This window comes from Anopheles arabiensis, chromosome 2 (assembly GCF_016920715.1).
Source record: "Anopheles arabiensis isolate DONGOLA chromosome 2, AaraD3, whole genome shotgun sequence".
NCBI lineage: Eukaryota > Metazoa > Arthropoda > Insecta > Diptera > Culicidae > Anopheles > Anopheles arabiensis.
In genome coordinates this window covers 66,109,787-66,121,333 of record NC_053517.1, presented here as the reverse complement: position 1 = coordinate 66,121,333, position 11,547 = coordinate 66,109,787, and the positions used below count along the sequence as shown (strand labels likewise).

The following is an 11,547-nucleotide window of genomic DNA, read 5'->3' as shown; positions in this document are numbered from 1 at the left end:
ATCTTTTTTTTGTTCGGGCATGATTTTTGTGCTATGCGCATAGCATAGCCATCGGCGCCTAAGGGTTAGAAGCGGTTGAAATATTTCGCATAAATTTTCATGAAATTTTTCACATTTGAAAAAAAAATCATCATTATGGCGTTTAAATCGTATTCGGTTGCAGACTTTCCCAATGTGTTGATGCTTTTGTCTTTCCTACTGAAAGTTAGATATTAGAGAAAATAACTGAAAATAGATAGGAATATCTTTTTCTTCGCTTAAGCGGTATTTATTTATTATGTTTAAAAACGAACGTTCGGGTACGGGCCCGGATAATCGCGCCAACTGAATTGGTTGATCTGTGATACCACTGTGCGAATTGACAGCATAGCACCATTGTTGTTTATAAAATCGTTTGCTGTGTAAACATTGCAAATTATCAAATTCAGAAGCGCTTTATACATTATAAACTAAGTTATATAATGCCCTATTTGATTGCATCTGGTAAAATATTCCTCGTTTACTTGCAGATAATTACGTACTCCCAAATTAAACACCCGATCGTCAATTTATTATAAAAGTTGAGGCTGATCATCTAAATCAAGTTTGTTCAGAACTGAAGCGGTTGAACTAATCCCGAAAATGACTGTATCAATGTATCAATGTAATCACAATTCGTGATACCTTCATTCAACTTTATGGTGACAAATAGTCATTCCTCTTAATAATCGCATAAAAACGCTTGCGGCTACAACATTTTCTACAACAAACCTTACACGCCACACAAAGTGAGACACTTGAGTGACGATAAGTACCGTCGTTAATTTTTCGCTATCAAGCAATAATTTACCTTTGTTCTTTTTAGGATGTAGGTGTGAATATACATTGCTGTGTGACAAGTGGTTTTTTTTTTAACTTGGACGATTGTATTGGTAAAGCAAAACTCTTTTCAAAAAAACATGGAAACAGGCCAAACACGAAAATATTTATACATGGTCCATAATGCAAACTGGATGGGTGGATACTTACGAATCAAATTGGTCATAAAGGCTATATATAACAAATAGCGCTATATGAATATGTCACAGTTTTTCTTATCTTGGCTCACAGCAGCTGATTATAAAGATTCGTCATCCTTATTTTAACTGCCCTGTAGATTAAGATGGTGATCCAATGGAGCGTTTGGTCTCAAAGCAGCTTTTGCAAACGCCGAATACGTAGCGTTCGATCACTTAATCCGCATAACCGATATAAAGTAGGTAATACAGCTGTAGCTGAGGCTGGATAACCTACGGCTTGTAACATCTCGTACTGCTCGTTAACTCGTGAGGCGAGCATTTATGTACAGGTCAAAGAAATTGCCTCATCACTCAGAAAGAAAGAACTCATCACTCCAACTCATACGTTATCCAAATCATATCACATAGATCACATCACCCAGCGTTGAACGGCGTTAGACCTAATTGAAACGAATGTTTTCTCCACATAACGTAATCCTTTCTTGTGTAAGGAGTGCAACTCAGAAGAATGCTTGATGTTGTTTTCAAATTGGGGTCAAAAACTGATCCATTGTGTTTTCTAAAAGGTGTTAGTTACACGTACGTATGTTCTTTAGAACCACCTTTGATTTGTTAGCGCAAAAGAAATTGCGTCGCTTCTTTCCATCGAGGATAATCATATGCATAAATCCAACGCTTCCGACGGCTCCGACGGCTCCGGACAATTCCGACGGCTCCGACGGCTGCAACGGCTCCAACGGCTCCGAAGGCTCCGGACGGCTCCGGACGGCGCCGACGGCTCCGACAGCTCCGGACGGCTCCGAATGCTCCAGCTGTCGACTAGTGGCTCCAGACGGCTCCGACGGCTCCAGGCGGAATCGACGGTTTGAATTATTCGAAATCGGAGCCGGAGTAGCAATGCTCGGAAGCGATTCCGAGCCGTGGGTGCGATTCCGGTGACCCATCATGTGTATATCGTGAAATTTGCGTATGTTTTTCCACGATAGCTAGATGTCCGAACATTTCGAAGTCTCTACGCATGACATAAAAAAAGAATTTAACTGCGAATGTATCGTCCAAGGCGCGCGCGAGAGACGTTTCACTGTCCTGTGCAGTACTACTCAGGAGGCTCGAGATGCTAAAATTATATTTACGAATGTTGTCACAATAATGAAAAGAATGAATTAATGTATATTTTCTTAAAAATGTAATGTTTTATATTTTATGCTTATTTTTTTAAAATATTTTATGATTAGCAAATGACGATCAAAACAGCATGTATGTACATATTCGTAGAAAACTTTTATTGTTTACAAAATGTACGTTGTTTACAAAGTACGTTGAAAATTACAACGTTATTATTAAAATAAAATACGTCAATTAATGAATAAATACATATATAAATCCATCACTCAATCCAAAACTCGAACTGCCTGAGAGCGAGAGAACAGTACGATGTGTAGTTCGTGTATAATTCGCCAATAAAAAGTAAAACGTTTTATGTTCTATTATTTAATCTGTTTTTTTTACAAAGTTATTATCTATTAAGTTACACATTACATTCAGTTCGGATTGTTGATCTCGTTGTTGTATTGTGGACTCGAATGACCTTCTAATTGTTTTCCTCTAAAGCCGGGATTCCTCTCCCTACCTACCGGTACCGAGACGGCGGGCACTCATGCTCGTCAGCCGATGAGAGATTTCTCTCTCGGAAAGCGCACCAAAGCGGAACAGCGGAATAACGCATCCAACACAACTGTAGCAGGTGGAAATCTTAAGGACGAATTTCGGATTAAAAAAAAATAAAAATTACCACGCAGTGTCTGCAGACATTTTTTTCAAATCACGTCACGTTCGAACCATCGATCGCACTTTTATTATCTAATAGTAATGTCACGGTCGTGGGGTTGAGGCAGATTCTGTTTCCGAGTTGCGCGATTGGGCGCCCATCGGCGTCAGCAGATTGGTCGGTGGAGGGCGGATCATTCGACGGGCATGGCGTTGGGTGACCGATCGTGTCGTTGACGGTGCCGTGCTGTTAGCTCAACGCGAGCCCCAGATGTTGAACCTTACGCTGTGCTGTAACTGTGCTGATCGTGCAATCGGGCTGTGGGTTCACAGCTTTGTTCTTCGGGCAGCATACCACCGATGATTCGTACGACGCGTGCTGACATTTGTCGCAACAATAGAAATAGGTCGCTGGGGCCTGGTAGAAGAAATAATATGGCACGTTAATGGTTAGAATTACTAATCATGTGCTATGAAGGACTCACCATATTTACGATGTTACGATTCCGATACCGCAGTAGAGGAAGAAAACGATGAGCAGCTTAGATGAAGTATCTGTAAGCAATATAAAAGAAAATGTGTCATATATTGTGACTACAAGAGCAATTGTTTTTCTTATTTTTAGTATTAACCACGTACCGTTTGCCACTCACTCCGCACGCCGCATACATCATATAAAACCGTCCTTGGTGAGAGTGTCGACAGGACATGGTTCTGAGGTGGATTGGTGGTTCGATGTCGCACATAAAAGTTACTGAAAAAAATAGTTACAATAATTAGTTTGTTACAAAATGGAACGTAAGTATTATTGTAACCTACCTTTGCTTTGCTGCAAGCAAAACTATAAATGTATCCGTTGATCGACAGCAAAACGGTGATCTGAAACGACAAACAAAAACACAACACCCCGCCCCAGTTGGTATACAATTGTTGCACATTTTGTGCAACAGTTGTAATCCAGCCAGCACCACGTGGAGGTTGGGGTCGGAGTTCTGAAAATGTGTGAGCATGATTATTTTAATCGTGCTTAAAACACTTTTCAGCATTTGCTAACCACCTTGAATGATAAAATGTGATTAAAATAGTCGTAAAAAAATAAATGGATCTTGGTCCCTATGCTGGTCCTAAGCTGGGCCTACTCAGCTTTTAAGGCGAGCAGAATGCTTTCAAAAACATTCGTACTACACCGTTTGAACTCGTACTCTCTGATGTACGAGATCAACGTCTTCTTGTTTGTTCCCTTGCTCCTCAAAAATGGCTTAATTTTACCCCATAAATTTTCTATAGTCTGTGTATGAATTTCCCTATCTTCTGGATTTAAAAAGCTAACTGAATGATTTACCTTTTTATGCACGTATCCATAATCCTCGAGAGTGTCGTATGCTCTCCAACAATCGGTCATGATTGTGGTGCCCCAATCAACACTCTCGAGGATTAGGTCGTGCAAATTTTCCCTAGTTCTCCTACCGACTATCTCTAAGAAAATTTCCTTATTTTCCTACAAATACCCCCTACCAACCATAGCTCCCCAGTCCTTGGCAATCGGCCTCGGTTGTACTTACGTTTTACGATGAGGGACTCGTCGATCTCCACCGTTAGTCCTGGGCCTCCTATCAGCCGCCTATTCTCCTCAACATACGCACTACATTTTTCCCTAAGCAGCTTAAACCATTCGTTAACCGTTTTGCGGCTAACACCTGACTCGGCCCTAGTACGCTTCACGTGCGAGTTTTGCGACCACTCGAAGGTAATGCGGAGAAGTTGTGCAAGCGGCAATCTCGAGTTTTGGAACACACTACCCTTTCGGATAGAGCATTCCGAACCTTCACAATTGTCGTTTGCACAAATCCATTTGTACGCATTTCTTCTTTGCGTACCTCGCAAAACCATCGAGTGGTGGCACTTCTCACATTCCTGTTCTGTCCTTAACAATCCTGCATCCTGCATCAGTCGCACTACCTGTTGCCTATCCTGCGTTAAAACCGCTAACTGCCCTATCGACTTAACCTGGCTAAGCTCGCTCATTTCTTTGTCTAAATTTCTTTGCTCTTCACTTTTATAAAATCAAATTTTTGATAACTGCTGAATAAATCACCGCTATGATTTTCAAATTTCCTAAACAATAAAAAAAATCGCACAAAACACCAAAAACACAGTTTAACACCAATCCAAAAACCACCTTTGCTCGCGATGCTTTGGCTGTGATTTATTGGTGAAGCACAACCGATTGTTTACATTGTGGTTTAACGGTTTAGCTGTCAAAACATGCAAATGACCCTATTGCCCCAACTTTAACCCCCGGGTAATTAACTGATAAATTAACTGATAAACTGATAAAATTACGATCGTAATTTTATTTTATACGGTAATTTGAATAGAACATATTTTTCCAATGCATTTAAATTTTAAACGTGGAACTTTAACTTTAACGCAAATAATAAATTATTTGTTCGTGTGGGTGGTATGTGCTTTATCAGTTAATTACCCGGGGGTTAAAGTTGGGGCAATAGGGTCATTTGCATGTTTTGACAGCTAAACCGTTAAACCACAATGTAAACAATCGGTTGTGCTTCACCAATAAATCACAGCCAAAGCATCGCGAGCAAAGGTGGTTTTGGATTGGTGTTAAACTGTGTTTTTGGTGTTTTGTGCGATTTTTTATTGTTTAGGAAATTTGAAAATCATAGCGGTGATTTATTCAGCAGTTATCAAAATTTGATTTTATAAAAGTGAAGAGCAAAGAAATTTAGACAAAGAAATGAGCGAGCTTAGCCAGGTTAAGTCGATAGGGCAGTTAGCGGTTTTAACGCAGGATAGGCAACAGGTAGTGCGACTGATGCAGGATGCAGGATTGTTAAGGACAGAACAGGAATGTGAGAAGTGCCACCACTCGATGGTTTTGCGAGGTACGCAAAGAAGAAATGCGTACAAATGGATTTGTGCAAACGACAATTGTGAAGGTTCGGAATGCTCTATCCGAAAGGGTAGTGTGTTCCAAAACTCGAGATTGCCGCTTGCACAACTTCTCCGCATTACCTTCGAGTGGTCGCAAAACTCGCACGTGAAGCGTACTAGGGCCGAGTCAGGTGTTAGCCGCAAAACGGTTAACGAATGGTTTAAGCTGCTTAGGGAAAAATGTAGTGCGTATGTTGAGGAGAATAGGCGGCTGATAGGAGGCCCAGGACTAACGGTGGAGATCGACGAGTCCCTCATCGTAAAACGTAAGTACAACCGAGGCCGATTGCCAAGGACTGGGGAGCTATGGTTGGTAGGGGGTATTTGTAGGGAAAATAAGGAAATTTTCTTAGAGATAGTCGGTAGGAGAACTAGGGAAAATTTGCACGACCTAATCCTCGAGAGTGTTGATTGGGGCACCACAATCATGACCGATTGTTGGAGAGCATACGACACTCTCGAGGATTATGGATACGTGCATAAAAAGGTAAATCATTCAGTTAGCTTTTAAATCCAGAAGATAGGGAAATTCATACACAGACTATAGAAAATTTATGGGGTAAAATTAAGCCATTTTTGAGGAGCAAGGGAACAAATAAGAAGACGTTGATCTCGTACATCAGAGAGTACGAGTTCAAACGGTGTAGTACGAATGTTTTTGAAAGCATTCTGCTCGCCTTAAAGCTGAGTAGGCCCAGCTTAGGACCAGCATAGGACCAAGATCCATTTATTTTTTACGACTATTTTAATCACATTTTATCATTCAAGGTGGTTAGCAAATGCTGAAAAGTGTTTTAAGCACGATTAAAATAATCATGCTCACACATTTTCAGAACTCCGACCCCAACCTCCACGTGGTGTTGGTTGATTACAACTGTTGCACAAAATGTGCAACAATTGTATACCAACTGGGGCGGGGTGTTGTGTTTTTGTTTGTCGTTTCAGATCACCGTTTTGCTGTCGATCAACGGATACATTTATAGTTTTGCTTGCAGCAAAACAAAGGTAGGTTACAATAATACTTACGTTCCATTTTGTAACAAACTAATTATTGTAACTATTTTTTTCAGTAACTTTTATGTGCGACATCGAACCACCAATCCACCTCAGAACCATGTCCTGTCGACACTCTCACCAAGGACGGTTTTATATGATGTATGCGGCGTGCGGAGTGAGTGGCAAACGGTACGTGGTTAATACTAAAAATAAGAAAAACAATTGCTCTTGTAGTCACAATATATGACACATTTTCTTTTATATTGCTTACAGATACTTCATCTAAGCTGCTCATCGTTTTCTTCCTCTACTGCGGTATCGGAATCGTAACATCGTAAATATGGTGAGTCCTTCATAGCACATGATTAGTAATTCTAACCATTAACGTGCCATATTATTTCTTCTACCAGGCCCCAGCGACCTATTTCTATTGTTGCGACAAATGTCAGCACGCGTCGTACGAATCATCGGTGGTATGCTGCCCGAAGAACAAAGCTGTGAACCCACAGCCCGATTGCACGATCAGCACAGTTACAGCACAGCGTAAGGTTCAACATCTGGGGCTCGCGTTGAGCTAACAGCACGGCACCGTCAACGACACGATCGGTCACCCAACGCCATGCCCGTCGAATGATCCGCCCTCCACCGACCAATCTGCTGACGCCGATGGGCGCCCAATCGCGCAACTCGGAAACAGAATCTGCCTCAACCCCACGACCGTGACATTACTATTAGATAATAAAAGTGCGATCGATGGTTCGAACGTGACGTGATTTGAAAAAATGTCTGCAGACACTGCGTGGTAATTTTTATTTTTTAATCCGAAATTCGTCCTTAAGATTTCCACCTGCTACAGTTGTGTTGGATGCGTTATTCCGCTGTTCCGCTTTGGTGCGCTTTCCGAGAGAGAAATCTCTCATCGGCTGACGAGCATGAGTGCCCGCCGTCTCGGTACCGGTAGGTAGGAGAGGAATCCCGGCTTTAGAGGAAAACAATTAGAAGGTCATTCGAGTCCACAATACAACAACGAGATCAACAATCCGAACTGAATGTAATGTGTAACTTAATAGATAATAACTTTGTAAAAAAACAGATTAAATAATAGAACATAAAACGTTTTACTTTTTATTGGCGAATTATACACGAACTACACATCGTACTGTTCTCTCGCTCTCAGGCAGTTCGAGTTTTGGATTGAGTGATGGATTTATATATGTATTTATTCATTAATTGACGTATTTTATTTTAATAATAACGTTGTAATTTTCAACGTACTTTGCACATTTTGTAAATAACAAAAGAAAAATTAAATATAAAACATAACATTTCCAAGATCACATAAATGCATTTATTCGTACCGTGATTATGGCTTCATTCCCAAATATAATTTTAGTAGCTGGATCCTCCTGCTGATTGATGCACATTTTCTTTCTGTGCAAGTAATACGGCACAGGCTAGTATTGCGTCAAGCGCGCTCATCGTTTTTATATATTTTTTTTATTTTGTTACATCGATCCTTTTCCATCGTTCATCGTTTCTTCGTATATATGACCATCGCGCTGCTGCACAAGCGTTAGTGGTTTTAAAGTTTAAAAAAAACTATATTTTATAAAGCTCATCACAAGATAGAGGGGGTCCAGTGTAGCCAATCACAGAGAAGCAATTTTGTGATCTGCTTCTCCTTTATCCTTCTTACTTCATTTGTTTCTATTTTTTATGTTTCTATTTAATTGAACGGGATACAAGTGAAATGGTTTCCAGGCTAAAGCAATGTCGTCGTTTTTATAAATTTACTTAAAAATTAAAAATGATTTCCACTACAGTTTTTATACACTGTAAGTAAAAAAGAACAAAATGGTTTTTTGTTGTCGAACTGTACATAAAAAATCTTATTTATTGACTCTTCTTCGTTACGAGATTAGCATAACCAACTAACAACGGACTTTTGTTTTTTTTAAACAACCATCGTCGTTTTTATAAATATATTTGTTTGTTTGTTTATTTATTAAAATGATCGACGGACCTCATAAGCCCACTCGATATAGATAAGAGTACAATAAAACATATATAGTCACACACTTTACACAACAATAACAAGGGCGCTAAAGATTCTGGCGAGATGCGCGAAGCAAATTAATGCGACTCAACACATTTGCTATCGTCATGCTGGGCTCATACGCATCAGATGCCGCATTCAGAGCAAGACATATACGCAAAAACGGGTCTCGAGAGGCGAAGGCGGTCCTTGTCTCTGGGATGGCCAGCATCGCCCGAGGGCGGAGGGTTCTTGCAGGCACGTATAGCTGTATCGACGAAAGCAAAGCCGGACAATCAATGCTACCGTTGAGAAGCCCAACGATAAAAGCCAGCCTAGCATTTCGTATTCGGTTCTCGAGTTGGGGTAACCCGAGCAACAAACACCTTGTTGTGTAGTCGTTGTTGCTGCCCCTCGAACGTAGCGCGAAATATTAAAAGAGTGTTAGAAATTACTACGTTTAACCAATCGTAGATAAATGGGGAAAAAATATCGGGCTAGGATTACATTCCTTAAATATGTATGTGACAAAGGGAAATTATTAGATTCTGCCAAAAAATCGCTGTTGAGGTTTTTGTTTTGCTTTTGTTTGATCGAATCAGTTTAGAACCGTTATTCACTAATTTGATTGAACGCTAAATACTTCACTAATTGATTGATGGTTCTCATGGCCATTTAAAAATATTAAAAAAATGTTTACATATTTTGATTGTTTCAGTACAATACACGTAAAGATTTTTTTTTTTATTTGTTCGAAAAATAATTTTGATAATTATTCTTATAAAACTCGTAAAACCTACGTTAAAAAATTATAATAAAAACTTCTTAAAATCGTTAAAATATATTTTTCTGTTAAACCTGTCGAGAGTATAGGGCTTATATATTATTAATTATGTGACTCAAAAGTATCAAAAATGCTCATTTTCTATTATGATCCATGTTAGAGAACTCGATTTGTCTTTGGTTTGATATATCTAAGTGAACGAAGGTCATTTGCATTACCTGACTCAAACGGAGACCGTTTTTTGTCCAACAGCTTTCCGTCAGGTTAATGCTACGGAAATCGTTCAGTTTTATGGTTTAACTATTAAATACATATTCTTAAATCAAACGTATTGCATGTAATTACATTCAGAAGGGATTTTTTGGAATAACAAAACACACAGAGATTGGAGAATCATACCACAAGCGCTACTTTTCATGACATTGCCAAACACATTTAAACAATATGCCACACGTAGAAATAATTTTAAATTGGTACGATACTTCCTGCGTTACGCGTTGCAATTTGTTTTGGCAAACAAATCCATTTCAGATCTATTTGGTAGCAATGTTTCGAGTCAACGAAAGAAGTCTCTAACAAGCTTGTGCAATACCGATTTTGTTTCAGTTCGTGTAGCGCGGTTTTGTTTGATACTTTTCCGTTTGAATCAGATAATCGACACTTATGTTATTTATATTTTTGAACGATTTTTAAATGCGTTAGTTAGCACAAAAACATGTTTTTGAAGTATCTTTATAGTTATGGTACGACCATACATTTGTTTTTTCGTAATAAGTCGTGTAAAAATGTTTTAAAAATAAAAAATCTACAAATATGTGAAATAGTATTCAGCAAATCTCATACATTAATTGTTTTTATTTATCTCTTACGGATTTTCCGCAAATCGCGCAATACGACTGTTCATATAGTTGTGGTAGGCGCTCTATTAAGGACAAAGTATCCGGCTGCGTAATACTTAACATATCTCCAAAGCTCTTTTAAGCAAGTATTACCTTTTAGGTCAATACACCAAACAGAAGAAGATAAAGAATGATATGTTTAATCCTTTGACAGTCTCAAAAATTTTAAAAATTGCGCAAACCCATAATGAAGTGATGGCAAAAAGTTTACAAAAGAAAATAATTTTGGACCATTATGCAAACCGTTGCTTTAAACAAAAGATGATGAGAGATATGTGTCAAAATCATTGTATTATTTCCATCCCCCCTCTCCCTACGCGATAAATAATCGAAACGGGGAACAAAAGCACAGCCCGAAGCGACCATGATTCTCCAGGATCAACAATTCTCCAGGATGCTCGGTCCCTGGCTGCAGCCTCCCATCCATGCAGACACCCGATCTCCGTCAGATCTCGCTTCACCTGGTCCAGCCATCGAGTTCGCTGTGCTCCCCTGCGCCTTATGCCGAACTAGGGATCGCTGTCGAACACCTTCTTGATGGGGCATGAGTAGGGCATCCTCATGACATGCCCCAGCCATCGTATCCTGCCAGCTTTCGCCACCGTCAGGATGCTCGGTTCGCCGTACAGCTCAGCAAGCTCGTGGTTCATCCTTCTCCTCTACACTCCATGCTCGAACACACCGCCAAAGACGGTCCGGAGGATGTGTCGCTCAAACACGCCCAGAGCGTTTGCACCCTTTGCATGGTTCAATTGTATTGATGTCTAATCGGACATAGGCCGTATCGGCCGGGCCGTAACAATTAAACAAATAATTTAAAAAATAAATCGGACGATACCAACAAATTGTGGGAACAAACCAAACATATAAAAGATATGACGAATAAATCGTGAGACGAGCCCAAAAATTATGGGAACCAACAAATAAACCGGGGCCGGTCGGGTGATACAGTCGTCAACTCGTACGACTTAACAACATGTCCGTCATTGGTTCAAGCCCTGAATGTACCGTGTCCCCAAACATAAGACTGAGTAACCTGTGATGGTAATCAATGTGTCACAGAAAGCCAAATCTATGAGTGGTACAGGCAAGCCTTCGCCGACAACGGTTGTT

At 39.9% G+C, this 11,547-nt stretch overlaps 3 long non-coding RNA genes across 3 annotated transcripts; 2 read left to right on the top strand and 1 right to left on the bottom strand.

Annotated features, from left to right (window-relative positions):
- The first annotated feature begins 347 nt into the window (after nt 1–347).
- LOC120893990 lies at nt 348–1,324 on the top strand. Its single transcript, XR_005738166.1, has 2 exons — nt 348–767; nt 845–1,324. It is a non-coding gene; the product is annotated as an uncharacterized LOC120893990 (long non-coding RNA).
- A 1,519-nt stretch (nt 1,325–2,843) lies between these two features.
- LOC120897174 lies at nt 2,844–3,509 on the bottom strand. Its single transcript, XR_005738507.1, has 3 exons — nt 3,405–3,509; nt 3,251–3,320; nt 2,844–3,183 (listed from the first exon to the last, which is right to left on the bottom strand). It is a non-coding gene; the product is annotated as an uncharacterized LOC120897174 (long non-coding RNA).
- Nucleotides 3,510–6,671: 3,162 nt separating this feature from the next.
- Nucleotides 6,672–7,466, top strand: LOC120896795. The gene is made up of 4 exons (XR_005738458.1): nt 6,672–6,725; nt 6,791–6,905; nt 6,990–7,059; nt 7,127–7,466. It is a non-coding gene; the product is annotated as an uncharacterized LOC120896795 (long non-coding RNA).
- The last annotated feature ends 4,081 nt before the right edge of the window (nt 7,467–11,547 follow it).